General features: G+C 47.4%; 2 protein-coding genes across 2 annotated transcripts in view; both read right to left on the reverse strand.

Moving 5' to 3' along the window:
* LOC145422960 (protein NLRC3-like) overlaps positions 1 to 17,997 on the reverse strand; it is a gene marked incomplete at its 5' end in the record, with an annotated part of 416,117 nt that overhangs the window by 215,898 nt on the left and 182,222 nt on the right. The window lies entirely within an intron of this gene.
* The window catches only part of LOC113017568 (protein NLRC3-like), a 238,603-nt gene that overhangs the window by 94,154 nt on the left and 126,452 nt on the right, over positions 1 to 17,997 (reverse strand). The window lies entirely within an intron of this gene.

A 17,997-nucleotide genomic window follows, 5' to 3' on the forward strand; every position in this document is an offset into this window, starting at 1 on the left:
GACCTTGAATAGACTGAGCATCAACTCTGTGATGAGCACAATATGCAATGTGTGTATACAATGATTATAGCTGCACCTTTAATAAAAGTTTTAGTCTAATGCCAGTAGCTTTAATAAACATTTTAATGCAATGTTAATGATGAAGGCTATATTGTAGCAGTAAAGTATTTTCTTTATTCCCACATTCCCTCTCTTGACCTTTCAAAAAGAAAGGTCACCACACTTCGTGTTGTGTCACTCCTCGGCCCATTTGGCCGCTTCTAAGTCCATCAATGGCATCATGGCCACTGGAACGACCGTTCTGGGGTCCACTGCCCTCGTTATTACCTTTTCCAGCAGTCCTCTGGTGCAAGGAATGAGACAACAACCGCAGGTGACCAGTATCGCTAAAAAGTGGCAGTAGAAAACATTGCAGACATGAAAAACCCCTTCCATTTCCCAAACACTGAAGTCATCCAGCTGTCCAGCGGATTGTCAATTCCCGAGTGCTCATGCATGGTTTTAGACAGAGTTTTCAGCCCCTCCGTATCCGTTACCGTATCCGTTGAGAATTTAAAGCATGTGTAGTTGTTTCGTTTGGGCATGAATGGTCCTACTTGTGTTTGCTTGTGAATTAAGGGAAATAAGCTGGACAAGATAGTCCAGTTGCCAGTGCTCACCGCTTCTCTAGTCAACCGCAACATGCAGTCATAGCCCCACTTGTCCTCTGGATACAGTGGTGCGGGCTCCGTGAACAAACGTGGTCTAGCTGAAGCACAGGCAACACAATCAGATACATGTTGTTCTTTAGCATTTTGAGCCACCCAGTCCAGCCAGAGGTTACTGTCACTGAAGCCGGTGGCACGCTCAATCAGGTCCTCAGTCCTAGTGTAATCCACCGTCAGGACTGGCCTCCCGTTTGTTTCCTGCTCCTCTTAATGTAATGGTACATTTTATTTTACTTTATCAGACTTACCCAAAATATATATGCTTTCGTTACTTTGCTGCTGTTTTAATAATTTACTGTTTAAAAGTCAAGTCAAGTCAAGTCAAGTATTTATTTATTGTCATTGTCAAAGAACAATGAAATTGCGTTTGGGGCTTCCGTACAACCCGTAAAAAAAAAAAAAAAAAAAAAAATACCCCTTAAAACCCAAGTGTAAATATTTAACCCAGTGTGACTTCAGTGCAATGAGACAATCCTTAGCAACAACATGAGAACAAGACAGGTAATGTTCATAGGACATTCAGACAAAGACCTGAGAAACATGACAAACTGCAACAATGCAACCCGTTCAATATTATTATACTGTGAGATATGATGGTTGTCTATTTAAGAAAGGGGGGGGGGGGGGGGGGGGAAAAACCTTGGTCACTTGGACAAGTCTTTGTAATTATTTTCCTCTATCAAATTTAATTGACTTCCACAGTGGCCTGCTTTTGTTAATAGTAACATGAGTAACATCCAACATTTTCTCCCCTTTAGCATCTGGTATTTCCCCCTACTATATAATGTACTACCATAATCTACACCCAGTCAATAAAACAGAATTTTCTCAAAGCAAACATCGGCAACCCAAAATAAGCAGCCCCAGAATTAAGTCTTCCGCTCCTCCTGCTCATGGCAAAAGCAAAGCAAAGCAAAGCAAAGCAAAGCATCCCCTTTCTCCAGCCAGCATGGTGAATTGTTTGTCAGCATTTATTCATCCTACTCTTGGTCCAGTCTTTATCTCAGTGTCCAGTCAGTCCAACCTTTAGTCCACATCGTCAGTCCAGTCACAGTCCATTCACACACATTCACACCAGATATTGCTGAGGGTGGAGACTCCTGCGCAAATAATCAGATTCTCCACCCTCAGCAACGTGAGCTCATTCATTTGTTTTATTTTGTTTTGTTTTTTGTTTTTTAGGAAAAGAGTTCTTTATGCTCTTGGACTGGATTGACTCGCTGCAATCATTTTAGACAGGGACTTACAACCTGATCAGGTCCCCACAGGTCAGCTTTTCCTCAGCCAGTTGTAATCTGGAAAAGCTCACCTTATATTTGTTCTCCCGAAAATTTTTACAGCGCTGTTAATTCAATCTTTCAGGCCTGCTTAGAACAAAAATGAGAAAAAGAGAGCTGATTATTAGCTCATCAGAGCACAAAACATCATCACCTGACAGGTTTTCTCTAAGTGCACTGTTACCATTTTAAAGGGCCCAGTTCTAACCATGTCCATGTTTAATAAAACTCCCTCTATTAAAATAAGAAAACAACCCAAACCTAACCGACAGAATCAACCCATCACTAAAACAACAACCCCAAAAATCTTAATCACAGAAAAGTTTTGCCTCAAGTTCTTCAGCGTCCTGACAGTCTGAGGTCAACTGACATAGTCTCACCTGCTCAATACACAGAAAATCTTGTTAAAAGCTGCACAGTTTTGCACACCATTGATATTCTCATTAAGCCCTTTCTAAAGACGTTATAACCATCTATCATCACTAAATTCTAAATTTCTTTTCCAAATCTGGACGACTGCACGTAGTCACAGACCTGACCACTTTATTTAATTATCCTGTCTGTTACCAAGCCTTTCTTCTCACACAGTCACAGTGTGTGTTTCAGTGCAAGCTTCACTCATCCAGTCAGACAGGAAACACAAGTTCTCCTTTTTCTGTTCCTGTCCCCAGTCATTCAACTCATTTGCATACTGAGTCATATCTCAACGTCCCTGAGTTATTCCTCAACTTCAGGGTTTAAGTGTGTTACATTCACACTATTTTAACACTGATGAAAGATAACAAGCTGATTTTCATTGCATGTGTGTTATTAGTCAGGTTTAATCGATGTCTGTGCAGTGGAGCTGCAGATCCACCAGGGCATGTTCTCAAAGCTGCCTTTCCTACACATTTCTCTGCTATAACTGGATCATTTTTAACTACTTTGATATTAGTCCAATGATCTTTGTATCACTTTTTCTTCACACTAAGTGACTTGGACAAGATGATAAACAGACTCACATGCTGAAGATGTTGTCTAATCTTCATGAGCTCTCTTGTATTTGTAAGTGTTAGTAAGGTTAATACATTTTCTGCTTGTGTGTGTGATTTTGTGTATGTTTCTATTTGCAGTGTTTCAGACTCCTTCACAATTTTCCCACTTAAGCAGTCAGTTTTTTTTCCCCAGGTTTGCTAACCCAAATTTAGATTTCCCACATTAAATAACAGCGTTCCTCTGTGTTCTCACCTACTGCTCTCACTCCTTTGTCCTCTCCCACTTCAACAGTCCAATAACAAGAAGTTCTCTTTCAGCTTTGTCCTGCATTCTCCACTGTCGCTCTTTAACTGCCGTGTTATTGCTCTTTGGAGCTGCATTCCTCGTCTTCAGTTAAGAGTGAGAGCTCGCTTGTCAGGTTTAGTGACACATGACGCTGTAAACAATTCAACCAGAAACTTGGCCTGAAACACCAGAAACTCCAATTTTCCATTCATGAGTGTAAGCGTGTCTTTGTTGCGTGTATGTTGTGTATTCATATTAATATTGAGTGTAAGCTGGTCTTCGTTGCCTCGATGTGTTTTTATAATCATGTTTAATTCATGTATCCACTACAGAAGGCCTAAATACCGTGGCTATACATTTATAGCCCATAATTCTTCGGGTTTCGACAGCTATATTCTCCTGGAATACCTCGTTAAACAGGGTATTGCTCCGGGTGTAACAATGAGAGGGAGTCGTGTCGTTCTAATGTATGACAAATCCTATGATCAGAGATGGGTGGACTCATTTAGCTCTCTGCCTTCTGCCTTGGGATTCGAGGACCTTGAAAAAGGCTTCTTTCCACACACATTTAACACAAGGGCTGACGAATTCTATGTAGGTCCTTATCCTGCCCCGTCTTTTTACGGGTATGAAAAAATGTCTGAATTTGAAAAGGAGAAATTGATGGCGTGGTACAAGCCTGCCTGCGAGAAACCATTTGATTTACAGGCTGAAATGCGTAAGTACTGCATTAATGATGTCGAAGTGTTGAGAATGGCTTGTAAAATATACCGCGAGACCTTGATGGAGTGCACGCAGATTGATCCATTTTCACACGCCACCCTGGCATCATACTGCATGGGGATTTTCAAAACCTTGTTTCTTCCAAAAGACACCCTGGCATTGACTCATCACGGTGCGCATGTTGATCAGAATAAGACATTTTCAGACGTGTCTCTTGAATGGCTTCAATACGAAACAAAACATTGTTATCAAGCATGCTCTCAGAGGCGGCGAACAAAAAGTAGGACCTTATTTTGTGGATGGATTTGATGCTTCCAGCAGAAGTGCATATGAATTCTTTGGGTGTTTCTATCACGGCTGTCTCCGCTGCTAACCGGAGAGTGATGTTAACCCTGCCGCCAAGCTGTCATATGGCGAGTTGTATCATGCAAGTTGTGAGAAGGTGAATGCTCTAAGAATGCATTATGGTCTTAATGTCGTGGTCATGTGGGGGTGTGATTGGTCATCATTAAAGTCGACTGATCAGTCAGTCAAGGACTTTATGCACAAATACAAAAAGCCTGAGCCTCTGGACCCTAGAGACGCGTTGTTTGGGGGGAGGACTAATGCGATGAAACTGTACCACAAGGTTGATGATGGTGGAGATGAAAAGATCAGATACTATGATTTTACAAGTCTTTACCCCACTGTTCAGTGCACGAAGAATTATCCAATAGGTCACCCTCAGATCATATCCAATCATTTTGACAGAGTTGAAAATTATTTCGGGTTTTTTAAGTGCACTGTGCTTCCTCCAAGGGGTCTATTTCATCCTGTTCTGCCCTACAAGTGCCACAATAAGCTGATGTTTCCTCTCTGCAGAACGTGTGCTGAAGAGCAGCGCCAGCACAGTGATTGTGTGCATGCTGAGCGTGAGAGGCAACTGTCAGGTACTTGGGTTTCCTTTGAGCTTGAAAAGGCTATTGAAAAAGGGTATCAGATTGTCTGCATCGCTGAAGTTTGGCACCTCCCTAATAAGACTGACACACTCAAAACATTTTTGAAATTGAAGCAGCAGGCATCTGGATACCCGAAAAATGTCAAAACAGCTGAGGAGCAGCAGAAGTTTGTTCCAGACTATTGTGAGAGAGAAGGCATCAGACTTGACCCTGCTAAGATTTGTGTAAACAAAGCAATCAGAAGTTGTAATAAACTGCTTCTGAACTCTCTCTGGGGGTGATTCTGCATGCGAACAAATATGCCATCTTGCGAGCTGATTACAGACCCTGCCAGATTCACACAGCTGATGTTCAGTGACCATTATGACGGACGCCAGTTTTGTTTCATCTCCGATGATGTTGCAATGGTTCAGTGGTGTCACGCTGATGGTAGAGGGTCGCGGGTGAAGGATGTGAATGTCTTTGTCGGTGCTATGACTACGGCCTATGCGAGGCTCACTCTGTATGACTTGTTAGACAAGCTGCAGGAACACATTCTTTACTGCGACACAGATTCAGTTATCTTCACCTCTCATCCCGGGGAGTGGGTACCCCCTTTAGGACCATACCTCGGTGAGCTGACTGATGAGCTCAAAGATGGCGGGTCTGGAGAGGATGATCACATTACTGAGTTTGTCTCTGGAGGTCCAAAATGCTAATGTTATTACACAAAACAGGGCAAGACTCAGGTTAAGTGTAAAGGTGTAACACTCAATGATGTTAATTCTAAAGTTGTTACCCACGAATCGTTGAAAGGCTTAGTCAAGGCATTTGTGGCCAACAGGGATGCGCGTTTAGTTGCAGAGTCTGACACCATCAAACGCAATAAGAAGAGGTTTCATCTCAGGAATGAAACAGATGTAAAAAAAGTTCAGGTGGTCTATAACAAGAGAAGGGTGCTGCCTGACTATACAATGCTCCCTTATGGATACTGATCAGGATCAAGCCTTTGATGGGAGGCTCCAGCACCCTTTAGTTTAGTTATTAGCGGGCCGAGTAATTGTGGAAAGACTTTCTTTGTCAAAAGCATCATTGAAAAAGCATCTACTATTATTTCAGCCAAAATTGGCATATTGTTTACATCTACTCCTGCTGGCAACCTTAATACAATCAACTTCTTCAGATAAGAAAAATCACCTTTGTGAATGGTATACCGGAGTCTCTGAGTGACGATGTCCTTTTACCTCCGGATAAGAACAACTTGCTCATTATCGACGATGTGATGAATACTGCGTCTGACAGCTGTCACGGGGTCCCCTTCCAGACCTCTCCCGGACAAACACAGGCGTAGTCGGTAAGGTATTAGTGTGGATACTTTATTTGAAACGGCCTCCCCAGTGCATAAAAAGATGGTTGCAAAGACATAAAACTGAGATCCGCGCTACACAGCCTGTATGTTACAACACACTCCCCTTCATATCCGGCTCGCCGTCTCTTATATCCCGTAACCCCTCCCCCTTGGCGTCACCACCAATTCTTTATTCTAACTTTAATCCCCGTCTCCCTCCCCCAGAAGTTCTTTTTCATTATACACTCCCAAAACATATACATTGATACAGGCTCTCAACTATTTCCCGGAAGTCTACCCGACTTCATATACACATTAACGGCCCACGTAATGAGGCCATTCTCATGACGGTCCAGACACACGTGAACTCATTATTTAAACCCCACACCCCCATACCATCGGCTTGCGTCACCCTGCACGATTGGCGATCCCCCCGCACGTCTCCCCGACCGACGCCCTTAACAAGTAAGTGGGAACCAAAATCCAGCCACCCCCGATGCGGCTCACAACTTGCTCCTCACCCCTTTTATTCCTCTACTCGGTCGTCAGAAAGATACGCCGCCCCGGGTGCCAAATCGAACTAATGGTGGCGATCTAATGGTGGCGGTGCCATACTCAGCGGACTCTGCCTTGAGACGGGTCACTCCGTCACATCATCCCCTTCCCCCCGGAGGTTGGCGATGTGCGGCAACCTAGAGAGGTAATCCGCCACCACATTGAGTGTACCTGGTCTGTGCCGGATGGCGAACCTGAAAGGTTGCAGTGAGAGGTACCAGCGTGTAAGTCGGCTATTATGATCCTTCATGGACTGGATCCAGGTAAGCGCCCGATGATCAGTCTCCAACACAAACTCTCTTCCCAGTAAGTAATACCGGAGTTTCTCCAGCGCCCACTTAATCGCCAGAGCCTCCTTCTCCACCGTCGAGTAATTGGTCTCCCGCGGCAGCAGCTTGCGGCTCAGATATAGGATCGGGTGCTCCTCGCCCGGGTCCCCTTGAACCAACACGGCTCCCAGGCCGCTCTTGGAGGCATCCACCTGGACCAAAAACTGCTTCTTAAAGTCCGGACTCCAGAGCACGGGGGTCGAACACAGGCAAGTTTTCAGTCCCTGGAACGCCTGTTCACATGCTGCGGTCCATATGACCGGATTTCGTTGGTTCTTCCCCAGTAATGTCGTCAGCGGCGCCGCCATTGTTGCAAACTGGGGCACAAACCTTCGGTACCAACCAACCAGTCCCAGGAAAGCCCGCACCTCCTTCTTGGTGCGAGGCCGAGGACAATTCTGGATAGCTTCCACCTTATCCAGCTGCGGTCGTACCTCTCCTCGTCCCACCTGGTAGCCCAAGTAGCGAGTCTCCTGCCGCGCCCATTCACACTTCGAGGGGTTCAGAGTCAGCCCGGCCTTATGAATTCTTCCCAAGACCTCCGACAAATGCTGCATATGCTCCTCCCACGTGTGGCTGAAGATGACGACATCATCCAGGTAGGCGGCGCTATAACCGTCACAGCCCTGTAACAACTTGTCCATCAGCCTTTGGAAGGTAGCCGGTGCCCCATGTAGGCCAAAGGGCATCACGGTAAACTGGAAGAGCCCGGCAGGGGTCCTGAAAGCAGTGTACGGCCTCGACGTCTCCTCCAGTGGCACCTGCCAGTAGCCTTTGCACAAGTCCAAAGTGGTGATATACTGGGCAGCCCCAATCTTCTCCAGTAAATCCTCAATTCGCGGCATGGGGTACGCATCAAACTCGGAGATGGCATTTAGCTTTCGAAAGTCGATGCAGATGCGTAAAGAGCCATCCTTTTTGAAGATAATGACCACCGGGCTGCACCATTCGGAGCAGGACGGCTCGATCACTCCAAGCTCCAGCATCTTCTCCACCTCCTGTCGCAGCTTCTCCACCAAGTGTTGCGGAACCCGATAGGGCCGTTGCCGGATGGGCTGTCCCTCTTTTAGCCGGATCACGTGTTCAACCAAGGTAGTCCGACCTGGGTTAACGGAACACAGCGAAGGCGTCTCCTGCAGAATTTTCAGTAGCTCCGCAGCCTGCTGTGAGGTCAGATGAGTCAATACCGGAGACCTTGGATCCGTAGCCTGCTCAGGTTCACTCTGTCCTCCTCCGTGCACCACCCTGGCCATCAGTGCCTCCCTCGGAGCCGGACGGGGCTGCTCCACCCATTCCTTCAGGAGGTTCACATGGTAGGTTTGTTTCGGTTTCTTTTTTCCCGGATGATGGATCTCATACGTCACTGGTCCCATTCGGCGAAGCACGATATAGGGCCCTTGCCATTTCGCCAGCAGTTTACTGTTGGAAGAAGGGAGAAGTAACAGCACCTTTTGTCCGGGCTGAAACTCACGTTGCCGGGCCTGTTGGTCATACCAGATCTTCTGGCTTCGTTGAGCATCCCGCAGATTGGCTTCGGCCTCGGCCTGGTACCGCTCCAACCGCTCTCTCATCTCCAGCACAAACTGCACCACCCCTTTCTCATTTGGAGCCACGGTCGAAGACTCCCACCCCTTTCGAACGAGATCAAGCGGCCCCTGTACCTCCCACCCATACAGTAACTCAAAGGGGGAGAACCCCGTGGACGCCTGTGGAACCTCTCTATACGCGAACAAAAGAAAGGGTAACCACTGGTCCCAATCTTTTCCCGTGTCTGACACAAACTTCTGTAACATCCGTTTGAGAGTCTGATTAAACCTCTCCACCAACCCATCTGTCTGTGGATGGTACGGTGACGTCTTGATGGCCGAAACGCCTAACTGAGTGTGGAAGAGCTGCATTAACTTCGACGTAAAGTTAGTCCCTTGGTCGGTCAAAATCTCATCAGGTATCCCCACCCGAGAAAACAACTGTATCAGTGCGCGCAGAACATTAGGGGCTGTGATCGCTCGCAACGGAAACGCCTCTGGGAAACGAGTCGCGTAATCACACACCACCAATATGTACTGATAACCCCGACCACTTTTTACTAACGGACCCACAATGTCCATAGCTACCCTACGGAAGGGGATAGAGATGACCGGCAAGGGTTGTAGCAGAGCCCGATCCGATTTGCGCGCTGGGCAAGTTTTCTGACACACAGGGCATGCACGACAGTACTTCTGTACATCCGTATACATTGACGGCCAAAAGAAACGCGTACTAACCCGTAAATAGGTTTTTTGGCGACCCAAATGGCCTGCCCAGGGGAGGGTATGAGCTAAATGCAGAATGAGAGGTCTACAACTAGCAGGGATCACAAGCCGCTGGTGGTCCCCATCAACTGCATACAACACATTTTTCTCAACCACAAACTTCTCTTTTCCTCCCCATTTCCCTGTTCCCCCTTCAGGCACATTAGCAAACAACACTTCCAACGTCTCATCCTCCCTTTGCAACACAGAAATATTTTCAGGTACATCCCATTTCATGTTCTTATTGCCCGGTCCCTGGGACCATAGCTGCTTCTCAAAGCGGCGTTGGCGACGAGATTTTCTCGGCCCTTTCGTGCCACCCTCGCACAGACTACTGTCCAAGTCTGGCAGGGGTTGGCATCCCGCCTTCGCCTGGGCCCTAGTGACCACTGGGCCTACCACCTTCATTTGAACATTCCCCGTTTCCCTCCCTTTTGTCTCTGTGTCCCGCTCTTCTTTTTCTTGCAACAAATCCATAAGCACAGGCACATCCATCCCCAGAATAACCTCTACCGGCAAATTCTGTACCACCCCAACAGACAATAAATATGGCTGGTCATTAATAGTCACTGTTATTTCCACCTTTGGGTAGGGATGTTTGTCACCATGCACACATAACACTTCTTCTTGTCGACTATAGTCCACACAGTTCACTGGTACCAAGCTTTGCTTAATTAATGACATAAAACTACCAGTGTCCAGCAAAGCAGTAACCTGCTGCCCATTTACCCTTACAGTTTTATAGCGTTGCCCCTCAGCTGGCTGGACCCTTGTTGGTTCCGCCTCCAGCCGAGGTGCATAGCAGGCCCCAGTGACTTTGGCCTTCCGGATGGGGCACACCGAGGCTTTATGGCCTGGCTGCTGGCAGTAATAACAAAGAAAGTCCTTACCCGCTCCTCGTAGAGTGGATACCTTGGGGGCCCCGGATGGCTCGGGGTTACTCTCCCGCTTCGGCAGACCCGCGGATTGCGGGGACGATCGCTGTGGCGTCCCAGCTGAGCGGACCGGGGCCGCTCCTCTCCGCGCATTGAAATACTGCGTCACCAACTTGGCTGCGGCCAGTCCGTCCGCGGGCTCATGCTCCCTCACCCAGGTCCTCACCTCCCCTGGAAGAACTCGAATTAGCTGCTCCAAAATAATCGCTTCTCCCATCTCGTCCTTCGTATGCTGCTCTGGTCGAAGCCAGCGCCGGTACAGTCCTTTCAGCCGGTAGTACGTCTCGGTGGGGCTCTCCCCAGGTGGAATAATATTAGAGCGAAACCGCTGCCGATACGTCTCCGGGGAAATGTCAAATTTAACTAACAAGGCAGCTTTTAAATCCTCATAACAGTGGGCTCTTTCTTCATCCATTGCGGTATAGGCCTCCAACGCCTTCCCCGCTAGCAACGGAACTAGCCGACAGGCCCATTCATTCTCCGGCCATCTCCAGGTTCTGGCCACCCGCTCAAAGCGCAACAAATAGTTCTCAATATCTTCCCCCATCTGGTACGGTGGAATCTTTGGCCCCTCCGATCGCCTCCACTCTCCGCCCGTCTGGTCGAGGCTGCTTGTCGTTGCCAGGGACTGGCGAGCCGGTTCCTCCAGTAACGACGGCCGGTATTCTCGCTGCCGGGCCGGAGTAGGCAGCACCATCCTGGGGCTACTCGCTGTTACCGTGCTCGGTGTAGCCGTAGCGGCCGTAGTGCTAGCTCCCGCTAACACTTGCCCTGAGCTCTGCTGACTAGCTGAATCCGCCGGCAACAGCGCATTAGGAGAGGGAACGGTCCTCAGCCCCCTGAGTTCTGCCAATAACACCGTCTCTCTCCTTTGCTGTCCCGCCAGGAAGTCCCTCATCATCGCAATCAGTTCTCCATCACGTGCTGCGGTCGAGGTTGTAGGCAACTCCGGACCAATCCTGCCGGAAATCTCCTCCTCCTCTGCTGAAGAAGACGACGCCGGCACTGTGTCCCACGCCAGCTCCTCTGCTGTCTTCTCCCCCGGAAGCTCATGCTGCTGGGACCGCAGCCCTGTGCGCTTCGCTGGGAGGCGCGTTTTCCTCTTCCGACTAGCCATCCCACTTCTGACACCATATGTCACGGGGTCCCCTTCCAGACCTCTCCCGGACAAACACAGGCGTAGTCGGTAAGGTATTAGTGTGGATACTTTATTTGAAACGGCCTCCCCAGTGCATAAAAAGATGGTTGCAAAGACATAAAACTGAGATCCGCGCTACACAGCCTGTATGTTACAACACACTCCCCTTCATATCCGGCTCGCCGTCTCTTATATCCCGTAACCCCTCCCCCTTGGCGTCACCACCAATTCTTTATTCTAACTTTAATCCCCGTCTCCCTCCCCCAGAAGTTCTTTTTCATTATACACTCCCAAAACATATACATTGATACAGGCTCTCAACTATTTCCCGGAAGTCTACCCGACTTCATATACACATTAACGGCCCACGTAATGAGGCCATTCTCATGACGGTCCAGACACACGTGAACTCATTATTTAAACCCCACACCCCCATACCATCGGCTTGCGTCACCCTGCACGATTGGCGATCCCCCCCGCACGTCTCCCCGACCGACGCCCTTAACAAGTAAGTGGGAACCAAAATCTAGCCACCCCCGATGCGGCTCACAACTTGCTCCTCACCCCTTTTATTCCTCTACTCGGTCGTCAGAAAGATACGCCGCCCCGGGTGCCAAATCGAACTAATGGTGGCGATCTAATGGTGGCGATCTAATGGTGGCGGTGCCATACTCAGCGGACTCTGCCTTGAGACGGGTCACTCCGTCACACAGCATAGAAGTTCAAAATGTGTTCACACAATATGTTCATCATAGGAACTTGAGCTGCATGTGTTTAGTTCAGAATTTGTTTATGCAACAATTTCGTTCAACACTAATTATTTTACTCTGTTTAACAACCCGAGAGATAAATATCAAATTTCAGTTTTAGGTAGACAGATGTTTCCAGGTAATACAAAATACTTCTTAGAAGCTTTTAATGATGCCACATCCACCCCATACGGGTATCTTCTAATCAATTATAAATCTAAGACGCCTGACTATTTAAGACTCAGAACCAATTTGTTGTCGGATCGTCAAGTTGTTTATATCCCCAAAAAACGGCTAAAGCGGTAAAAAGGATGTCGTATTCACGGATGCAGAGAAACATTGCACTGTTGGAGTTGTTGTATAAATCCCCACCCAGCGTACGGAGGAATATTATTTGTAATGCGAGCATGGATTTTATTAATGCTCTGTGTGAGATATCGCTCAATGTTTTGAAAGGTGTTATCCCGCTGACTGATCAACAGTACAGACAGCTAAAAAAGAAAAAAAGTAATCAGGCTGGTTGCAGACAAAAAGGTCAAAGGTTTGAAAAAGAGAAGATCCATCAACCAATCTGGAGGATTTTTGCTACCGTTATTAGGGGCTGCCATACCCTTCATCACCAGTCTTATAGCAAACAGGTGAAAATGGAGCACACACAGAAAATGTTTTTGGTCCCGCAGCATCAGTTGGACATGTTAAACCATCAGCAGCAACAACATACAGGCTCCGTCAGACATGTAGAGCAAAACGAGCGAGACAAAGCTATGGTTGAAGTGCTGCAGCTGCAGATTTGGATGTGTATGAGAGGCTAAAAAGTATTCTGCCATTCTTCAGAGATACCGTTCACTTGTGAAACAAGGCATGAGTGAAAAAAAAATGTGCTAACACTATCTTTGCCTTCTGAAACCGGTCAGGATGCATCTGACCGCCAAAGCAATGTTGGTGGCGACAGACAAAAAGACATGTTTGGGATGAGATTTTGTCCTATATGTAGCGAGCGAAAGCCACCGAGTAACCGCTAAGGGCCTCTATACTTGTTACGACTGTGACCGTAATTGTGTGTGGATTTGAGTGTCTAGGTGCTCCTCCGGGATTGGTGCATCCAGGGTGGATGGCTCACACCATTGGCTGAGGACTGGGAGACAGCGGATAAGAAGAGCCCGCCAGGGACTGCCCAGTCATTCATCCTCGGCCCAACCCAGCCGGCAGACCGGTCACTGTATCGACGTATTATGTAATGTAAGAGCATGTAGGGGTGGACCGCCTTTTTGGTTGATCAGTTTTCTCCTGTTTTTGTTAGGTAGGGAGGAAAGTGATTGTCGTTTTGTTTAGTTCCTTTGAGTAGGTAAGTTTCGTTTATTCCTGAGATAGGCTGCTTTTGTTTGTTGTTTTGGCCTTGGGTTCACCCTGAAGCTATGATATGCTCCCTTCCTTTGTTTAACCGCACCTATTGTAAATAAATCACTGTCACAAAATAGTAAGTGTGTGACGTGCTGCTTGGGGTTGGACGGGGATGGATCACCCTTTATGTTGTGGTCTGGCCGCGCCTAGACGGGCCATAACATAATTGGGGGCTCGTTCCGTTTCTTTTCTCGCTTGTTGGTTTGTGGGGTTGGCGTGTTTTTTTTCTGGTTGGCGGTTTTGTTTTTGTGTGGGGGTGTGTGTGTGTGAGTATGGAGTTTTCGCTGGACGGTTTTGTGGGAGCACCTTCATGGGAAAAAATTGACAAGTGTAAGAAAGCGGACCTGCTCATTGTGGCTAACTCTTACGATGTGGAAGTGTCTTACAGTGCTCGCAAGGCAGAGTTGAAGGATGCCCTGGCTGAAAAGCTAGTGGAAAAAGGTGTGCTTCTACCACGGGGAGATGATGCGGAAAACAAGCCAGTGACGGGCACAGATGACACTGCATTTGAAGCGGCTGCTGACGCAGTTGATGCGTCTGCTGCTGGCGCGGAGGCTGATCGGATTTTTGAATCCGGTGAAGGTACGTCCACTGAGGATCTGCGCCTCACGCTCCGCATAAAGGAGGTGGAGACCCGCAACAGGCAGCTGGAAGTGCAGGCTATGCATCTCCGTATCAGGGCTCTTGAGCTCGAAAAGGGCTCAGCGGGTGTTTCCCCAACGTTGTCAAGCACAAGTGCTTCTTCTGCTGGGTTTGACATAAGTAAACACATCAAGTTGGTTCCCCCGTTTCGCGAGTCTGAGGTGGACTCCTATTTTAGTGCATTTGAGCGCATAGCTGCTGCTTTGAAGTGGCCGAAAGAGTTTTGGTCCCTCCTACTCCAATGTAAGCTTGTGGGGAAAGCCCAAGAGTGTGTTCAAGGTGTGTTCAAGCCTGTCTATGGAGCAGAGTTTAGACTATGAAACTCTTAAGAAAACTGTGCTGCAGGCGTATGAACTTGTCCCTGAAGCATATCGCCAGAAATTTAGGATTCTTAATAAAGCTGCTAACCGGACTTTTGTTGAGTTTGCGCGAGAAAAGAATGTGTTGTTTGAGAAATGGTGTTGTTCATGTAAAGTTAAAACCGTGGAAGAGTTGAAAACTCTTATTTTGCTGGAGGAGTTTAAAAAGTGTCTGCCGGAACGCATCGTGACTTATTTAAATGAACAAAAGGTGTCGTCTCTCACTAACGCGGCTCTCCTGGCTGACGAGTTTGTTTTAACACACAAAAGTGTGTTCCGTGCACAGAATTCGTTTCAGGAAAATTTATCTGAACGAAAATGGTCACCAAGTGCAGTGCGTAAAAACGTACCACAGTTTAGTGCTAAATCAAACGGTCGGGAATGTTTTTATTGTCACGATTCAGGGCATCTGATTGCTGCGTGTCCAGTATTAAAAAGAAAAGAAGCGAGGGGCACTAATTTTCCCGCAGGCGTGGGTTTGATTAAAACCGCTTGCTCGCCAAAAGTGCACGTGGAGGCTGAACAACACCCGAAAACTGACGTTGATCCGCAGTTTCTACCATTTGTGTCATGTGGCTTTGTTTCGTTGACAGGTGAAGAACATGATAAAGTGCCAGTCACGATTCTTAGAGATACGGGTGCGTACCACTCGTTTCTACTAGAGTCTGTGCTGCCTTTGTCTGAAAAAACATCCTGTGGTTCCGACATACTAGTATGGGGAATAAAAATGAGCGTCACCAAAGCCCCTCTGCATATGGTGCACCTGCACTCGCCGTTAGTGTCGGGCTACGTTAAAGTCGCCGTGCGCCAGCGATTACCAATCGAAGGAGTTTCCTTCATTCTTGGTAATGATCTAGCTGGTGGGCATGTTTTTCCCCCGCCAGAAGTTGTTGATATTCCTGCCCTTGCTGCTGACTCCAGCGCCTCTTCACCCGATTCCAGCGCTGGGTGAGCCGTTTGAGAGAGTTCTATTGGACTGTGTGGGCCCGTTGCCAAGAACAAAATCAGGCCACCAGTACATGTTAACGGTAATGTGCGCTGCCACTCGTTTTCCGGAGGCAATTCCATTACGTACCTTAAAGGCAAAGAACGTTGTGAAAGCCCTCACGAAGTTCTTTTCGACTTTTGGGTTACCCAGGGTTGTTCAAACTGATCAGGGAACAAACTTTATGTCAAAAGTGTTTGCCCAGGTTTTAAAGGAGTTAAAAGTTAAACATCAAACGTCCAGCCCTTATCACCCAGAGAGTCAAGGTGCACTGGAACGATTTCATCAAACCCTAAAGACCATGTTGCGCAAATACTGCCTTGAATCAGGTAAAGACTGGGATGAGGGACTTCCGCTTTTGCTTTTTGCTGTTAGAGAAACCACCCAGGAATCCCTTGGATTTAGTCCGGCTGACCTGGTTTTTGGACACACTGTACGCGGTCCCCTGCGACTGCTTAAAGAAAAGTGGTTATCTGAGTCGCAGCGAGCCGAGCATAACGTGTTAGATTATGTTTGCAGTTTTAGAGAGCGTCTTTTCCGGGCATGTCAGTTGGCCCGTGACAATTTGGAGCAAACACAAGGCAACATGAAAGCCCGGTATGACAAAAAGACAGTGGTCCGACATTTCGCTCCTGGTGAAAAGGTTCTAGTGTTGCTTCCTTTAGTTGGGTCTAGCCTCCATGCGCGGTTTTCTGGTCCCTATGAGGTGGACAAAAGGATAAGTGACACTAGCTATGCAGTAAAAACCCCTGATCGAAAGAGAAAACTGAGGGTTTGCCACGTTAACATGCTTAAACGCTATGTTTCTAGAGAGGACGTGGCAGCTGACAAAACCACACCCATAACGCCTGTCTCTGTGTGTTCGGCACCCCCATTGTATGTTTTGCAAGATGATGACTTGACTGACAAGAGCAGTTGTATGCCGTTGGCCCGTTTGCGAAACTCAGAAGCGTTAGAAAACTTAGACTCTTTCCTGTCGCATCTGTCAGATTCCGCCCGCAAAGATATCCTTGATCTGATTGAAGCTAATTTGCTGCTTTTCTCTGACCATCCGCGGCAGACGTCTGTGCTCTCTCATGATATCGTTGTGGAAGTTGATAAGCCAATAAAGCAACATGCTTATCGAGTAAATCCAACCAAGCGGAATTTAATGCAACAGGAAGTCGAATACCTGGTTAAACATGGGTTAGCTGAGCCCAGTAACAGTGCGTGGAGTTCACCCTGTATTTTGGTGCCTAAACCAGATGACACCCCACGTTTCTGTACCGATTTCAGAAAGGTTAATGCTGTCACAAAACCGGATTCTTTCCCTCTCCCCAGAATGGAGGACTGCATTGATCGTGTCGGCTCAGCTACATACGTCACTAAATTAGACCTGTTAAAAGGATATTGGCAAGTCCCGTTAACCCCCAGAGCTTCTGAAGTCTCCGCGTTTGTAACTCCAGATCATTTCCTCCAATACACGGTAATGCCCTTTGGGTTGCGAAACGCACCCGCAACATTTCAACGTCTAATGCAGAAGGTATTGTTTGGAGTGAGAAACTGTGAGGCATACTTGGATGACATTGTCATTTATTCTCCAACATGGTCAGAACATCTGGAAACGCTCTCTGAGGTGTTCAGACGTTTTTGTGAATCTTCTCTCACACTAAACCTCTCTAAGTGTGAGTTTGGTAAAGCCACCATTACTTATCTAGGGAAACAGGTCGGACAGGGGCAAGTGCGCCCTGTTGCTGCGAAAGTACAGGCCATTGTTGATTTTCCTGTCCCGCAGACAAAAAGAGCACTGCGTCGTTTTTTAGGAATGGCCGGGTTTTATCGAGGGTTTTGCAGAAATTTTTCTGATGTGGTTAGTCCCCTAACTGATCTTGTTAGCCCCTTAAAACCTTTTATTTGGTCTCCAGCATGTCAGGTGGCATTCGAATCTGCCAAAGCATTGTTGTGCAGTGCACCAGTGCTAGCTGCGCCGAATTTTGAGCGCCCTTTTAAACTAGACGTTGACGCCAGCTCGTGTGGCGCAGGCGCTGTTCTGTTACAGGAAGATGATCACGGCGTAGATCATCCCGTCTGCTACTTTTCAAGAAAGTTTAACAGACACCAGACCCATTATAGCACCATTGAAAAAGAGGCCCTTGCTTTACTCCTTGCGTTACAGCATTTTGAGGTCTATGCTGGGTCAAGTGTGCTGCCTGTGCAGGTGTTTACCGATCACAACCCACTGGTGTTCCTTTCCCAAATGTGCAACTCCAATCAAAGACTTATGCGCTGGTCCTTGTTGTTGCAAGATTTTAACTTGGAGATCAGTTACAAGAAAGGGAAGGATAACGTATTGGCTGACACCCTGTCTAGAGCACTGTCTCCTTGAATTAAACATTTTGGGG

The sequence above is a fragment of the Astatotilapia calliptera genome, chromosome 3 (genome assembly GCF_964374335.1).
Source record: "Astatotilapia calliptera chromosome 3, fAstCal68.1, whole genome shotgun sequence".
Lineage (NCBI taxonomy): Eukaryota > Metazoa > Chordata > Actinopteri > Cichliformes > Cichlidae > Astatotilapia > Astatotilapia calliptera.